Raw genomic sequence first — 6600 nt, forward strand, 5'->3', positions numbered from 1 at the left:
TAAGCTGTCTCTTTAGCTATAGGTGTGTGTATGTGTGTGTGTCTTCAGAGAAATTTAAAACCACCTTAACTTGCTGATCATGTGTATTATCTAATAAATAATAGGGGTTTCTTAGAATATAAGGTTCTATTTATGCTTGTAAAATGTAATTTAAAATTGCATGTAAAGGAAAACAGAAATAGACCAAACTCAGGTATATTTATCTGATTGTGATTATTTAACAGTGCACATTGCGTTTGATCTTCTCCCACTTATTAGGTTATCATTTCAGATTTAGATTTTGTATTTGTACTCTTCCCTGATAATGACCTTTTCAGTATATTCTTGATTTATACATTCCATTTTAATTAACATTTCCACCTTCCATTAAATATATTTTCCATTGAAGGATACATGGAAAATCTAATTGAATTCTCTATGAAGCTCTTATATCTTTCCATGTATTTAAGTACATATACACACATTTTTGCTTCAAACTTTGTTTTCCACAAAAGCCTTAAGGCAATTTAATGTTTATGATGTAAAGCAGATAAACAAAATTTTGGTAACAAAAATGAGATCAAGAAAACATATAGTTAATGAGGAGTGAGATTCCTTCAAATAATAAAGCAAAATTAAAAATGGGATATATTTGAGGAAAACCAATAAAAATAAGTGATTTTTTTCCAAGTAGTTTTGATGAACTTCAGGCTGATTTGCTTCAACTGTCTGACAGACACTTATTTCTTTTCTGTTTTTACAGTATTATTTGCTAGACTTTATAGTTCTGTAAGAAAATATCTGTACAAATAGATATTTTTCAATTAAATGATTTCCCTTTTTCGGGCTAATTAAAAAATTGTATTTGAATGTAGTCGACACACAATGTTACATTAGTTTCAGGTGTACAACGTGTCATTAGACAGGCTTCTATACTATGCTCACTGCAAGTGTAGCTACCATCCATCGCCACCTAATGCTATTACAATAGCATTTGAGTATATTCCTTATGCTGTGCCTCTTATTCGGGTGACTTACTCCTTCCGTAACTGGAAGCCCGTATCTCCCACACCTCTTCACCCATTTTGCCCATCTCTTCATTCCCCTTCCCTCTTGCAGTGGCAGTTTGTTCTTTATATTTATAGGTATGGTTTTGTTTTTTCTTTATTTATTCATTTGTTTTTTTAGATCGTCTTAGTCTGTCTTATTTCACTTAGCATAATACCCTCTAGGACCATTTATGTTGTTGCAAGTGGCAAGATTTCATCCTTTTTATGGCTGTGTAATAAGTCTTTGTATATATGTACTGCATATTCCTATCCATTTGTTTATTGATGGACTCTTAGTTGCTTCTGTATCTTGGCCGTTGTTAATATATCTGCAATACACAGGGGTGCATATATCCTTTTGAATTAGTCTTTTCATTTTCCTTGGGTAAATGCCAGTAGTGAAATCATTGGATTATATGGTATTTCTATTTTTAGTTTTTTGAAGAATTTCAATACTGTTTTCCACAGTGTCTGTACCAGTTTACATTCCTACCAGCAGAGAATGAGGGTTCCTTTTTCTTCACTTCTTTGCCAACATGTGTTATTTATTGTCTTTTTGATGTTAGCCTTTCTGACAGGCATAATGTAGTATCTCACTGTTGTTTTGAGTTGCATTTCCCTGATGGATTAGTGACGTTGAGTATTTTTTCATGTGTCTATTGGCCATCTCTGTATGTCTTCTTTGGGAAAAATGTTTGGCTAAGTTTTTAAAGCTGTAAATAAAAGAGCAAAGGACTACTTAATTTAATACTTTAATACTTTAATACTTTAATTGTACATGTATATTATGACATTAACTTGGAAATTTATTCTATTCACTCACATATTATGAAACAACTTAATTCAGTGCATCTTTAACTTCAGCATCTTCGTTAGCATATTAGTGACACTTTTTGAGTCACCTAATATAATTTTTCAGAGTGAATTCTCTTTGTTTTCTTCTAAAATGTTTAAGATACAGTGTTTTAGATACACTTGCAATGATTTCCCTGGTAATTTTACTCAAACACAAGTATCTTTTCTTATAACATTGAAAGACTCAGTTATTTTATTAAATCTATAGTAATAAAAGTGTTATAACTACATTTAACCATTTACTGTATTCTTTAAGTGATTTTTACAAGGTTTTATAAAAACTATACATATTATTTCCCGTTGTGTGGTAATCACGCAAGAAATAAACACTACAGAAATTTTTATTTTCAATTTTATTAATTGGGTAAACTGATATCTCTATTCACCCAAAATATTGAATGGAGTTGTTTGAAATTAATAACATGTTTTCCCCAAACTATATTGTAATCTTCAAACAAAACATGAGAAACTAATTAGGAATAAATTATTACTCCCCCCTTTTCTCAAAGAATTAAATAAATGACACCCTATCCTTTTATTTGGTCTTGCATAGCACTTGAAAGATAATAATTTCCTTATTCAGGCAGTATCAATGTGTACAATTTTTAGGTCCCCTTTGATTGAAAAGATAATTGGTCAATTCAGAAAAAAAAAAGAAACAGAGACAAGATAAAAGGAAGTCAGGTTAAGCTATTTATATCAGAATAAAGGAAATACAGAACATAAGTTTTACTCTTTCTTTGTGCTCCTATAGCACCTTCAATAAATTACTATTAGGACCCTTGCTATATTGTAATTGTTTAATTTTATAAACTTTTTAATAAAAGTATTTCAAGGGGATCAGCTGAGCCTGGGTGGCTCAGCAGTTGAGTGCTTGCCTTTGGCCCAGGGTGTGATCCTGGAGTCTGGGGATCAAGTCCCACGTCAGGCTCCCTGCATGGAGCCTGCTTCTCCCTCTGCCTGTGTCTCTGCCTCTTTGTGTCTCTCATGAATAAATAAACCTTTAAAATTTTGTTTTAAATAAAAGTATTTCAAGCATGAACATAAACAGAAAAAAACTGTCAGTCACCACTAGCTTTATAGTATCTCAATATTTTGGTTGCTATATTTGCTTCTGATTCACTCCTCTAAGAAACGAAACATAGTTATAGTGGAAATCGCCCATGTAAACCTCACGAATCACATTCCCTTTCCTGTGCTGAAATAACACCTGGGTTTTCTGTTGGTTCTATGCAGGTTATTACTTTACTGTGCTTTTACTACCTGTATATTCCATGAACAATGTATTTATTTATGTGTGGTATTATACAATTTTAAATTTTTGCATAAATTACATAGCACTGGATATATCTTTCTCTGAGCTGTGCTTTCATGTCTATGTATGACTCTTCCACTATTTGTTTATTCATTTGTTGATGAATACTTCGGTAATTCCACCCACTTTTAGCTCTCACTATAAACAAGATGCACAGAACACTTTTGTACACGTCTGTTGTGTTATCGGGCATGCATACCATAAACTTTAATCATTATAAAACTCCTCTTCAGAGCAATCAGTCAAACTTATTCAAATGTACACATGTGCAAGCAATGCATTGCTCTACATCCAACGATAGGTAAGGATAGCTACTGGATTTCTTATTTTTTGTTTACTTACCACTACCAGGGAAATCTTACTATCATTCTAATTTTCATAATCATTGTGGATACTGGCTATTAGTTTTCCTTGAAGCACCTCCTTTTTTATGTTAAATGTTAGTTTGTTTTATATATGTGGTCTAATTTATATATACATATTTATTCTGTGTATAATATGTATATATATGTATATATTCTGTGTAACAAAACACAAAACAAAATGAAAAGACAAACCAAAGACTGTGGAAAAGGTATTTGTAACATGAATAATGAAAGATTAATGCCCAGAAAGAAATTATATACGTAATATATGCATACTTCTACATTTTATATATGAAAATATTTTATGTGTACTTTTTTCTGGACTTTAGTATATATGTATATAAATTATAAACGTATTTACGTATAACTCTGTATGTGAAATATATATATGTGTTTATATATATATACATATAATATATAAAATTTAATTCTGGACATTAGTCATTGTGGTCATACATTTTGCCCAGTTTGTCTTTTGTATTTTCATTTTGCTATCTAGAATTTTTATTATAATATAGTCAGTGTATCATTAGTTTTTTGTAGATTTTTATTTTTGTGTTTCCTTTAAAACATTTTCTCATCCAAAGGCCAATCCATTTGTTTTCTTACAAAGTTTAAAATATTGTTTAATGCATTTAGCTGCCTAATCTATCTATAATTTATCTTTACCTCTACCTATAAATACATAGGTAGACAGGTTTTATAAATACCCAAGTCTTTCTGTATACTTCTCAATGATGCTGTGTAACTTTTTCCATACAAACCCCACATATTTTTGTGGTGTTACACCTACGTACCATATAGATTATGTTGATATATTAAGTGGGATTTTATATATTCTAATTGGTTATATCTGTAAGAGTACTATTAAGATAAATTTCCTTATTAGTTCTAAGCATTTCATTGTTGATTTATTAGATTTCCTATTTAGAGAATCATTATCTAATAATTTAGCTAGTATATTTTTTAAATGTTTGCCTCTATATTGATTGATAAGAGATCAAGTCTATAATCATGAGAGGACAGGTCCATACATTTATACTACAGTATGTTAAAATAATATAGGCTACCTGTTTTCTTTTCTTTAGACCCCATGACCAAGTAGGTCTCCAACACAACACCAAACTTTTCATCACTGATAAATTTCTTAATATCTTTGTGAAGAGTGTTCTCTGGACTTTTTAGGCATAGTTATGGGCATGGTACTTATAAAAGATCCATCCCAATATATCCATGTCCATCAGATTTTAGATTTCTTTCTACTGGGTACCAAGAAAGTTTCAGCACTTTGAGCTCATTGACTGAAGGTCAACATTGCATCCAGATTATGATCAACTAAACCTACAGATAATAGAAAATCTAAAAGGCAGATTAGATTGGGTTAAAAAAAAAAGCTACAAGCTATTTACCTGAAACATATTTAAACCGAAGTACTATGGATTGAAAATAAAAGAGTTGGCAAAGAGTTTCTAGGCACATTCAAACAGGAAAATGGCAGAAGTTGAAGCATTAATATCAGATAAGTGGTTTTCAGGGTCAATAAAACTAAACAGGATAAGAGGATACAAAAATTATGAGAAAAAAAAGATATGAAGACATAGCCATTTGAATCCTGTAGGCCACAAATAATTTAGCAAGAAAATATCAGGGCAAAACCTCATAGAAATACAAGGAGAGGGATGCCTGGGTGGCTCAGCAGCTGAGCGGCTGCCTTCAGCCCAGGGCGTGATCCTGGATCCTGGGTCTTGGGGTTGAGCCCCACATTGGGCTTCCTGCAAGGCTTCTACCTCTGCCTGTGTCTCTGCCTCTCTCTCTCTCTGTCTCTCATGAAAAAATAAATAAAATATTTTTTAAAAAAAGGAAATACATGGAGAACTTGATAAAAATATATCTATAATATATATTTCCTTCAAATTTGGACAAAACTAATAGAGATAAAATTAAGTGAAGGGATAGAGGAATTTAATAATACAATGAATAAAGTTGATTTGCTAGATGTGTTTAGAACCACCTATTACTGAAAGAATGGAAATATATTTTTGTTATGTCCAAGGAACTGTTAAAAATTTATGAAATATATGGTAACCTTAATAATATTTTTATGCCTTAAACTTATAGGGTAATATATATCTATTAGCTCTCAGTAAAAGTGGAAAACTAAAATTTTAAAATTAGAAGTCTTCTAGTATATATATGTGTATATATATATATATATATGTGTGTATATATATATATATATTACCTATCATAATAAAAAGAAAAATAGATATCAACAGTAAAGAAAGGTGACTCAAATCCTTGAATACTTGGAAATTAAGAAACACATGTAGATAAACTTTGGATTAAAAAGGAAATTGAAATGGAAATTGTAATTCCCTGGAAGCAATACAAAGGGCATCACTCCGAAACCTGTAAGGCACAGCAAAAGCTACTCTAAGCAGAAATTTTATAGTCATGAATACCTTTATTATTAAAGAGCAAAGGGGAAAACTAGATGAAATTTATATTCACAGAACAGTGAAATGAACCAAAATATATTAGGAAATGAGAAATGATTAAGATGAAAGCTGAATCAAATGAAATATGAACAACAAAAAATATTCGAAAGTTTTTACCTTGAAAATGAAATAGGGACGCCTGGGTGGCTCAGCGATTTAGTGCCTGCCTGTGGCCCAGGGCGTGATCCTGGAGACCAGGGATTGAGTCCCGCATCAGGTTCCCTGCATGGAGCCTGCTTCTCCCTCTGCCTGTGTCTCTGCCTCTCTCTCTCTCTCTCTTCTGTCTCTTTCTCTCTCTATGTCTAATGAATAAATAAATAAAATCTAAAAAAAAAAAAAGTGAAATAAAACATAAATTTCTTTCATACTCAAATAAGAAAAAAAGAAACAGCACAAAAGTAGATAGTATCAGAAAAAGGAAAGAATAATCACAGGTACATATGAAAAAATAAAACACTTGTAAGTGGACACTGGCATCACTCTATGGCAATACATACGAAAACCATAGGAATGGATATTTTTCTTTCTAGGTGACCCAA

Source organism: Vulpes lagopus, chromosome 13 (assembly GCF_018345385.1).
Source record: "Vulpes lagopus strain Blue_001 chromosome 13, ASM1834538v1, whole genome shotgun sequence".
NCBI lineage: Eukaryota > Metazoa > Chordata > Mammalia > Carnivora > Canidae > Vulpes > Vulpes lagopus.